General features: G+C 42.9%; 1 protein-coding gene across 2 annotated transcripts in view; it reads right to left on the bottom strand.

Annotated features, from left to right (window-relative positions):
* The window catches only part of VSIG10 (V-set and immunoglobulin domain containing 10), a 102,627-nt gene that overhangs the window by 54,641 nt on the left and 36,726 nt on the right, over positions 1 to 11,260 (bottom strand). The window contains exon 3 of one of the 2 annotated variants that reach the window (XM_006151561.3): positions 3,399 to 3,451. The exons of the other annotated variant lie outside the window; for it this stretch is intronic. The gene's annotated coding sequence lies outside the window, so the exon portion shown is untranslated. The remainder of the gene's footprint in view (positions 1 to 3,398; positions 3,452 to 11,260) is intronic. 2 annotated transcript variants of the gene reach the window in all.

Below are 11,260 nucleotides of genomic sequence, written 5' to 3'. Positions count from 1 at the left end.
GGCGGCCCAAAAAAAAAAACTCCAAAAAAAAAAAAAAAAAAAAAAAAAAAAAAAAAAGAAAAAAAAGAAACCTAGGTGAAATCTTATGTACCTTCCCAGGAAAATGCAGATTCACAGCACTTAAAAAAAATTCTTCTCTCTCTCTCTCTCTTTAAGTTTGTTATAGGGTATATGCAACTCACCAGAGAGAGAAGAAAAGTGATAAAGCACCCTCCACCCCCAGGGGACAGCCATTCCACAGTCCCTTCTTCTCCATTCTCCTCTCCAGTCTTTGGGCACTCATGCACGCACATGAACTGTGTGTGTTTTCAAGCCACCAAGTCTGGTACTTGAACCATGCAATGAGCCATGTGGGATCCAGATACCCAAACCTATACACCTCCTTCTGGTCCCAGATTCACAGCATTTTAAAAGAAATTTCAAGATGTCAAAACAAAATTACAATCCAGTAGGATGAAACTAGGCATGGTAAAGTAGGATGGCTAGACCTAGAAAGAAGTGAAAAATCTCATCACTTCCAGACTTGACTCACTAGGTGGCACTCTCAGACCTCAATGGAATCTGGGTCCCACAGTCAAGGCCATCTAACAGTTGGTCCAAGCTTCATGGAACTCCAAGAATTTCAGAGATTATTGGTTCAACCAATAATTGTCACCGTCCAGAGGAAAGAGCCACAGAGTTGTTAAGTAGCCTGCTCAAGGTCACAGCTCACATGAAAAGCCAAGACTCACCCGCTTGTCCAAACTGGAATTTCTCAAATGTATCACATATTTTCCTGGCTCATTAAACAGAGCACAATGGACCTGATACAGTATTTTCTTAGGACAATTCAAGGAATGAACTTGTGTGTGAACACTGAAAACACTAGTTTTTGTACTGTCTCTTCTGTGGGAACTAGGGAGATTCAGAGGACCCTTATCCCCACACAAAATGTCCCAGAATTCTGCTTCTTTGTTAAAGTAATTAGTTCACATTTTTGCACTTCCCTGAGAGGTGAGTCATCACACAGGTTTTGGTCTTTCTGCTTGCCAGTTTGCTTATGTTTGTGTGTGTCTTCAGAAAAGTGATTTCGGCCCTTCTGAGCCTCAGTTTCTAGTAGTCACTACAAGTTCCCAGAAGGCACATCATTTTTGGCCATCAACAATTGGTAATTAGTAATATAATTATGCTTCTTACTCCTGCCAATTAGCTGCCTTAATTTGCTGCCTTATCTATGCTTGACTTCATAAAACAGGCAACCAAACTTCTTGAATTCTGTGTAAAGTAAGAATCCACAAGTGGGCCACCTCATAGCCTAGCGGTTAAGGGAACTGGATCACACATGTGGTTCAAATCCCAGCCTTGGTGGCTTGAAAAACATGCTGGCCATGTGTGTGCATGCCCCGAATTACAACAGGATGGAGAAATGGAGAAGAAGAGACTGTAGCACAACCATGCCCTATTTTCTGGGGTGCCCCCCCGATTCTGTTTCTATCTGATGGGCACATGCACCCTCTGGCAAAAAAAAAAAAAAAAAAAAAAAGGTATCGCAAAAAAAAAAAAAAAAAAAAATCCATAGACACAGGATGAAAAAAAAGACTCTGTGACATCTACTTGGTGGTTCAGTAGTTGTGATTCTCAGCTGGGTCCTGAGAGGCAAGGGCACCAGTTGGGAACATTCAGAGGACAAAAGGAAGTTGTGGAAAATAAGTTGTTCTCCCATTCATTAGCCCTAGAGCTCCTCTTTCTTTTCTTGGTGTTTCTGACCATGCCAACGTCAAATAGCAACAACATAGTGCTCTTATAATAGAAGGCCTCCAAAATGCAAGACTCCAAGAAGTTTCACTTTTCAGCAGATATCTGCACTCTGAGGTTGTTTCAGAGACAAGACCATTCACTGGTTCCCACGCTCCAGTCCCACAGTCCAGGTCCTCCCCTCTGGTTCTCCTGTCTCTACTGCACTTCTGACCTCTACTGTGTGCCAGATGCTGTGTTAGATATGGTTAACAATAGGGAACAAAATGCAGCATGATCTCTGCCCCCATCCCTTCATTCCGATCACATCTAACGATGACTGTGTTTATCGAGTCATGCTCTAAATCTTCACCATGTTCTTTTTTTTTTTTAATAATTATTTTATTTAACTTTATTTATTTATCTACTTGTTTTTTAATTTAATCAGTGAAAGAGAGCGAGAGGGAAAGTGGGAAAGCAAGACACCAGGTCCAGGACTCACGCAGTGGTCAGCCATGTGAGAGTCCAACACCCTTAACCACTGCGCCACCTGCCAGCCCTTCCACCATGTTCCTGCTCTCTCCATAACCAAGGATGTCCTTAACTCCCTTCTTCAACCTGCTAATTCCTAGCAAGTCTTCAAGCTCAAGTTGTCACCTCTCCCAGGAAGTCTGCCCTGTTCTATACAGCAGGGACAGACAGCCTTCTTCTGCATTCCCATTGCACTGGCAGAAACAAATATCATAACCTTGGCATTATGAATTGTAATAATCTTTTCGTATGTCTGTCCTCCTGTTCCAACTTGGGTCCTCCGGGAGGCACAGACATTGACTCACTCATTTTGGAGTCCCCAGGGTCCAGCACAAGGCATGGCACTTGGTAAATACTCAGTTTGTGGGAATGAAAGAATGAAGTTTCAGTGCTGACTGAGGCAGAGGACAACACTGAATGTGACATGCTCAGAAGAGGTTTTATCTGGGTGACTCTTGCTCGCAAATTTTAGAATCTTGTTGATGGTTCTTGTTTGCCTGAAACGATCTTCATGGTAATCAATGCAGTCCACTCCTTTCAGGGTACATCTGCTCTTTCTAAAAGTCACTTATCTTCTCTGCCCCAGGACACAGCCTTTCCTTTGGGACTGTCTTTACTGGGCATCTTCGCTTGTGTTTATATAATGTCCCAGACAGGTCTGCACTGTGGCCCTGAACAGTGATCTTCTTAGTGACCTGACTTTCCCCTGCTCTCTGTATCTCCATCTGCATGCACATCTTTTCTGATTCAAGGATAAGAATTTGAAACCAGCGTTCTGGTTTCAAACACACTTGGGGCCAGATGGGGTGTAGCAGCAAAACACAATGCTCTGTGAGGCGATCTCACATGGGAAAGTTTGGGGTTCGTGAACAAGGACATCCCTGAATAAACCAGAAAACATCACGTGCGTGCCTGTGATGAGGGGGTGGCTGAGGGTGGGGGTGGATTATGGCATTGAAACCCTACAGATGGGTGCTGTCTGTCTCTGTCTCACTCTGTTCCTTTTGCTCATGGGAGAAATAAACAAACTTAAAAAAGCAACAACTTAGATTAGTATCCCTAGCTCACTACTACAAACTGGGAGACCTGGGTAACTTCACTCTCTGAGCTCTTCTCCCTACTTGTAAAATGGGAGTGACAACTATAGGTCTTACCTCAAGGCAGGGCTGAGGAGATAACATGGGCTATAAGATGCTTAGCATGGCACCTGGCAACAAGAAAGAGCTGAATAAATATCAGGCCATTTGGGCTGTGTGGAAAATGTACACCCTCCTTATAATGTTTCTCTACATTTCAGATACAATAAACTTCATAATAGTAATTAATTGGTTTGATTTTTATCTCCAGCTGAAACACTTTCTTGCAAGTCAAGTCAAAATAAACATGTTGTGGGGCCAGCAGGTGGCGTGGTGGTTAAGGCACTGAAATTTTTGGGGGTTTTTAGATTTTTTTTTTTTTTTTTTTGCTATAGTGCGCATGTGCTCACCAGGAAGACAGAGAGAGAGAATGAAAGCGAGAAATCACCGACCCCGGGGGGTGGGGATGGCCACACCACAATCTCTTCTCCTCCATTCTCCTCTCAGAATCTTGGGCATGCACGCACATGCGCCCGGCATGAGTTTAAGCCACCAGGTCTGGGACTTGAACCACAGTCGACTACATGGGAGTCCAATGACATAGACATTATGTCAACTGCTGGTCCCAAGGCACTGAATTTCCACATGGTCAACTGTGATTCAAGTCCTAGACCCAGAGGCTTGAATCTCATGTTGGGCATATGCATGTGTCCCCAAAATCCTAAGAGGAGAATGGAGGAGAAGGGATTGTAGCATGAGGATGCCCCCTGGGGGTAACTTCACACACTCTGTCTCTCTAGAGAATAGAAGTGCCCTATAGCAAAAATCTCTACAATAAATAAATAAAGTCAAAAAGAAAATTTGTAATACATATACACACAATTATTGCCAGAAGGTACATGTACTTTCCATAGAGAGAGACAGATAGAGGAAAAAAGCACCCCAAATAGGGCTTCATCACATTGCAATCCCTTTTTCCTCCATTTCTCCATCCCATCAGGATTTTTGGCACACTTGCACACACACCCAGCATGTTTTTAATACTGGGGTCAGAATCTGAATCACGGTCAGTCACATGGGAAGCAGCTACCTAATCATTTGCTGCAGGGCTGGCTCTATAAAAACATAACAAGAAGAAAAAACATTTAATCCAATCGTGGGAAACATTAAGTCCCTATAACAAGTCTATATTTTTTATCTGTCTAAGGAAAACCACCGTTCATCTTCCCAGATGTGCATTTACACACGTATGCATCATACATGACATACAAACAGCATTTTTACATGTTTTCTTTCTTTTTGTGGAAGGAGGAGTTTGCCATAAGGATGTGTGCTCACTGGAGAAAGACAGATAGAGATGGAAAGAGGGAGAGTGGGAATTCATCCTCTGAGGGGATGGCCATACCATCATCCTTTCTCCTCCATTCTCTTCCTGAGATTTTGGGCATGCACGCACATACACCCAGTGTGATTTTGTTTTTTTAGTTTTAAATTTATTTATTTTACATTCATTCACTGAACATCATCACAGCCTACAAAATGTGATTTCCCATCCAGAATAACTGTATAGTGACTTAATCATACATGTTATCGTCAACAAATAATTTTTCATTTGTTTCTTATGTTTTTGTTTTAATTCCCTATTTCTCACCCTCTGTCATTTCCTACCCAGTGTGGTTTTTTTCCCGAGAAGTTTTTGAAATAGGGTGTGTGCGCTCGCCAGAAATACAGAGAGAGAGACAGAGAGACAGAAAGTGAGAAATCACCCTCCGAGGGGATGGCCACACCACAATCCCTTCTCCTCTCAGGATCTTGAGCATGAATGCACACGCGCCCAGCATGAGTTTAAGCCACTGGGTCCAGGACTTGAACCGTGGTCAACTACATGGGAATCCAGTGACATAGCCATTATGCCAACTGCTGGTCCCACCCAATGTTATTTTTAAACTGCCAGGTCCAGGACTGGAACCACAATCTGCCATAAGGGAGTCTCTAGCACCTTAACCACCCTGCCACCTGCTGGCCACTATATTTTCTTTTCTTTTTTTTTTTTTTTCATGTTTATTTATTTATTGAGAGGGAGGGAGAGATGGGGCCTTGCCATCCCAATCCTCCACCCAGTCCTCCAGTCAGGATGCCAGGCACACTTGGTGTGTTCAGGTCAAACTGTGATCTGAACCTGGGCTCCCCATGTGGCTCTCCTATCATGCATCGGCACCCTACTGTCTGAGCCACTGCAGCTGGCCTTAGGTAGCATTTCTAATGGATGCAAGACAATATTTCATGGAGGTTTTTGATCTGCATATTCCCCTAATGATCTGTGATGTGAAGCATCTTTTTGAAATTTGGTTTCTTTAATTCCTTGAAGGTTTTAAAGTCTAATCTCTGGACTTCCTCAGAGACAGCTTATAAGGAGAATGGAGGAGAAGGGATTGTGGCGTGGCCATCCCCTCGGAGGGTGATTTCCTTTGTGTGTAAGTCATACTTCCTGGTTTCTTTGCACATCTCATAATTTTTGTTGACAGCGGAATGTTTAAAAAAATGTGACAACCCTGGAAATCAGATGCTGACCACTCCCAGGGTTTATGGTCATTGCTCTTCATTGTAGAGGGTCATTGTTTGGTGACTTTTCTAAAGTAATCCAGGTAAATCTGTACTCTTTGCATGTGTAGCACTGAGATCTCTGTGTGGTTAACTCAGCCTTTAGAAAATGATTAGACTGGGATGTCCTTAGACTCGAAGAACAAGTCTCCTGATCTCTGTTGAGGGGCTCTGTGCCCAGCTTGGGACACACCCTCAACACAGTGGAATCTGGGAGGTCCTTCTGCTATTTCCTTGATGTCACTGTGTAACTTGCTTTGCTCACTAATTGTATTTTGGGGTTGGTTCTCCACACATCATTGCATTTAAGTCTAGCTTATGTCTTTTAAAGACTGCACAGCCTATGGTGCAATAGTAATATACCACTCAAGAGAAACCAGACCCCACACGGCAACCATGGTTTGCATCCCTGGCTTGGTCAGCCTGAGACATGTTGAGTATATGTGCGAGTGCCCAAGATCCAGTGGGCTGGAGGACTGGAGAAAGGGGATTACAGCATGAGCAGACCCTGTGGGAGGTGCTCATCTCTCTCTTTTCCTCACCCCCAATTTCCTTGTGCACATGTATGTACTCACATGAACAAAGAAAACACATTTTTTTTTAAGAGAGAGGTTTTTGCTATAGGGCACGTGTGCTCATTGGGGAGAAAGTGAGAGACAGAGAGACACAGAAAGTGAAAAATCCACCTTCCAGAAGAGATGGCCATGCTGTAATTCCTTCTCCTCTCAGAATCTTGGGCATGCATATGCACATGCCCGGCACGAGTTCTATGCTGCCAAGTCCAGGACTGAAACAGTGCTCAACTATGTGGGAGTCCAGTGACATAACTATTATGTTATCTGCTGGCCCTCCAAAAAAACAAATATTATTTTGTTAGAAAGTGTGTGTGCTTTCCAGAAACAGAGACACACAGAGAGAGGGACAGGAGAAAGCACTCCCATGGGGAATGGTCATACTGCAATCCCTCTCCAGCTCTCCCTCCTTTCAGGATTTTGGGCATGTGTGCACATGTGCCTGGTGTGTTTCTTCAGCCACCAGTTCCTCACTCGAACTGCCCAGTCAGCCAAAAAAATATTTTTACAAAGAGTGCACATTATTCCACAATGTGGATTCATCACAATCAATTAATCCTATCCCCTATGGACATTTAGGTGGTTTCCTCTTTCACTCTAACAAACTACAAAGCAGTAAACATTCCAGTGCTTTGTGAGCCTGCTGAGAGTTCCTGGAGGTCTACTCTCAGAAGAGGCATTACTGAGTGAGTAAGCCTGTGTGTCTGAGACCTTCACAGCTCCTGCCAAACTGCCCTCCACGCAGGCTGTGCCACTGTTCTCTCATGCCAGCAGCATGTGATCTAAGCGCCTTGCCACATCCTTGCCAAAGCTGGCATTTTAAACTAGTAAAAGAAGAGATGTCAAGGCCGCTCCCCTTGTGATCACTCTTGCCTGCAACTGTTTATGTGGCAGAAATGATACTTTGGATATATCTCCATGTTATTAAAATTAATTCTACCTGCTCCTTTTTACTTACCTACTTATGTATTTATTTTAGTTTTTGCTATGCAGCACGTGTGCTTGTTGGAGAGAGAGGAAGGGAAAAGTGGGAAAGTGGGAAATCAACCTCTGAAGGATGGCCACACTACAATCTCTTCTCCTCCATTTTCTTCTTGGGATTTTGAGCATGCATGTACACATACCCAGTGTGTTTTCTAAGATGCTGGATCCAGGACTCAAACCCTGCAGTTGGCCATGTGAGACCCAGCTGCCTTAACCTCCATGCCACCTGGCTAGCCAACATTTTACTTTAATGTTAAACTTCTTTATTCTTTTCTTTTGGAGAGGTTTTTGCTATAGGGCACATGAGCTCGTCAGACAGAGAGAGAGAGACAGAGAGACAGAAAGCGAGAAATCAGTCCCCGGGGAGATGGCCACGCCACAATCCCCTCTCCTCCATTCTCTTCTCGAGATCTTGGGCACATGCACACACGCGCCCAGCATGAGTTTAAGCCACTGGGTCCGGGACTCAAACCACGGTTGGCTACATGGGAGTTCAGCAACATAGCCATTATGCTAACTGCTGGTCTCACTTCTTTGTTCATGATTAGAGAAAGAGAGCAAGAGAGAGGGGCACCCCCACAGGGTCTAGTTATGCCGTAATCCCTTTCCTCCACTCCCCTAGTCCGTCAGATCTTGTGCACTTGTGGATATGCCTGGTGTGCTGCAGGATGACCGGCTGCGGGATTCAAACATGGTTGCCATTGAGGATCCAGCTTTTCTTGAGCAGCACATTAATGCTGCACCACAGAGCCAGCTGTCTTTTTGCTTTTAGATGTGGCTACTGGAAAACTGTGACTCTTATTTTTATTGGATGGTGCTGCTCAAGAGTTAACCACAATCTCTTTCCTCCTCCTGAACTCACTCTTGCTTTTTCTAGTGAAGATACATTTATATTTGCCCACATTTGCCAGTGTTTTTACTCTCCATGGCTCTTTGGCATCTCTTTTATTCAAACACATATATCTTCCCCTCCCCCAAAGAATCTTTTATTATGTATAAAAAGTTAAAATAACCCCTCAAGACATCAACTTCCAGGACCAGCAGTTGGCATAATGGTTATGTATGTAGCTGGATTTCATGTAGTCGACCATGGTTCGGCCCAGACCCAGTGGCTTAATCTCATGCCAGGCATTGCCTGGGGGGTGATTTCTCCCTTTCTGCCTCTCTGTCTCTGTTTTTCTGGCGAGTGCACGCACCCTATAGCAAAATCCTCTCCAAAAATACATACATCAATCAACCAATCAATCAAAATTAAAAAAACCAATCAACTTCCTTGTGTTTAAAACTAATAGTAAATATCTGATATATACAGATACACACACACATATATACATACACACACACACATATATACATACACACACACACATATATATATATATAGTTATTGGGAAAGTCATGAAACATTTATGCATAGAAAAACAGAAGAAAATACCTCATGACTTTTATATATATATATATATATATATAAAATAGTAAAAAATTCTCTATTTCACCCTGAAAGGTTGTTGAACAATACTTTAGGTTGTTAAATAAGCAGGACGCCACTGGCCCGAGGCTGTCTCCCTACTTTTGAGTTTCTACTAATGAACTTTAGCCTGACTTAATGTATAGACAAACAGACACGTAATTTAGGAGTATATTTTTGGTCACAGATATATATATATATAAAATAGTAAAAAATTCTCTATTTCACCCTGAAAGGTTGTTGAACAATACTTTAGGTTGTTAAATAAGCAGGACGCCACTGGCCCGAGGCTGTCTCCCTACTTTTGAGTTTCTACTAATGAACTTTAGCCTGACTTAATGTATAGACAAACAGACACGTAATTTAGGAGTATATTTTTGGTCACAGATAGCTGAGTCTCAGCTCCTGGGAAGGAGCCGGACTTCATTCAATCACAAGTTGCCAAATGATCAGACCATGTCCAAATAAGGCAAGTGCCCAGCTGTAACCCACCGAGCTGTTTCTGCTCACTGCTCACCTTGTACAAGTGGCGCTCTGAAGCTCTTTTAGTTTGAGTGCTGCCCAATTCATGAATCGTTCTTCACACAAACAAAACTCTCTCAATTTAATTTGTTTAAAGTTTTTGTTTTAACAAGCTAGATGTAGGATTCTAGGCTAGCATTTCCCCCTCTATTCTTGGCTTCAGTATACATGTCATCATTTGTCAGTAATAGTTTCTGTTCTGATTGTTTTTAAGATTTTCTTGGGGGACCAGCAGATGGCATAATGGTTAAATTGCTGGACTCCCATATAGTCGACTGTGGTTGAAGTCCTGGGTGTGGCGACTTATAACTCATGCCAGGTGCGTGTGCATGTGTGCCCAAGATCCCAAGAGGAGAATGGAGGAGAAGGGATTACAATGTGGCCATACTCCCGGGGGCGGGGTGGTGGTGGTGGTGGTGATAGCTCACTTTCTGTCTGTAGAGCACACACACCCTATAGCAAAAAAATCTCTCTAAAAAAAAATAAAGAATATTTTTTTTATGTGAGCGCCTTGGGGTAGTGGTTACGGGAGCTGGATCCCACATGACTGATTGTGGTTCAATTCCAAGCTTTGGTGGAGTGAAAAACATGCTGGGTGCATGTACACTCGTGCCCCAAATCCCAACAAGATGGAGAAATAGAAGAGAAGGGATTGTGGCATGACCAGGTCCCATTGGGTGTGCTTTCTCCCTCTCTGTCTCTTTGTTGCTGTCTGACTAGTACATACATCCTCTGCAAATTAAAAGATATTTTCTTCTCCTCTGTGGTATGCAGTTTAATAATAATTAATTATTATTAAACGTCATTATATATGTTTTATTTTAAAATTTTTATTAATCAAATTTTACATTCGGCTACTTAAAAGAATAAATAGCTCAGTTTCTTCATTTCCAGAGGCAACTATTGCCACCTTTTTGCTTTCACTCAGTTGGTATTTATTTCTGTGTCTTTGTATATTCTAAATAGGGGGACCTTTATTTGGGTGTAAAGAAGTGGTCAACTTCTTTTTTGGGGGGAGGTTTTTGCTACAGGGCGTGTGCGCTAGCCAGAAAGAGAGAGACAGAGAGACAGAAAGCAAGAAATCACCCCCTAGGGGGGATGGCCATGCTTCAATCCCTTCTCCTCCATTTTCCTCAGGATCTTGGGCATGCACGCACACGCGCCTGGAGTGAGTTTTAAGTCACTGGGTCCAGGAGTCGAATCACAGTCGACTACATGAGAGTTCAGCAACAACATAACCATTACACTAACTGCTGGTCCCAAGAAGTGGTCAACTTCTGTCTCATCTGCAGACTATTCTGGGTATTTGTTACTGTGGAATAGAGCCACATCATCTACATATATAATTTATAGCAATTCCATTATACGCACCTGGAGGGGGCAGCAATTTTAGCGGCTTAGAGACTACACTTAATTTTGTCCTTCTACACTGGTTTTATTTTTTTAATATTTTAAATTTTTAATTAATTAATTAATTTACATTCATTCCCTGAGCATTATCACAGTATACAAAATGTGATTTCCCATCCAAAATATACTGCATACTGGCTTAATCACACATGTTATTGTTGATAATTTTCCATTTCAGGGACCACCAGTTGGCATAATGACTATGTTGCTGGACACCCATGTAGTCGACCATGGTTCGAGTCCCAAACCCAGTGGCTTAAACTCACGCTGGGCGCATATGCATATGTGCCCAAGATCCTGAGAGGAGAATGGAGGAGAAGGGATTGCAGTGTGGCCATCCCCCCTGAGGGGTGATTTCTCACTTTCTGTCTGTCTTTCTGGTG

Source organism: Tupaia chinensis, unplaced genomic scaffold, assembly GCF_000334495.1.
Source record: "Tupaia chinensis unplaced genomic scaffold, TupChi_1.0 Scaffold000320_1, whole genome shotgun sequence".
NCBI lineage: Eukaryota > Metazoa > Chordata > Mammalia > Scandentia > Tupaiidae > Tupaia > Tupaia belangeri.
This window is presented reverse-complemented; position numbering and strand designations above follow the sequence as displayed.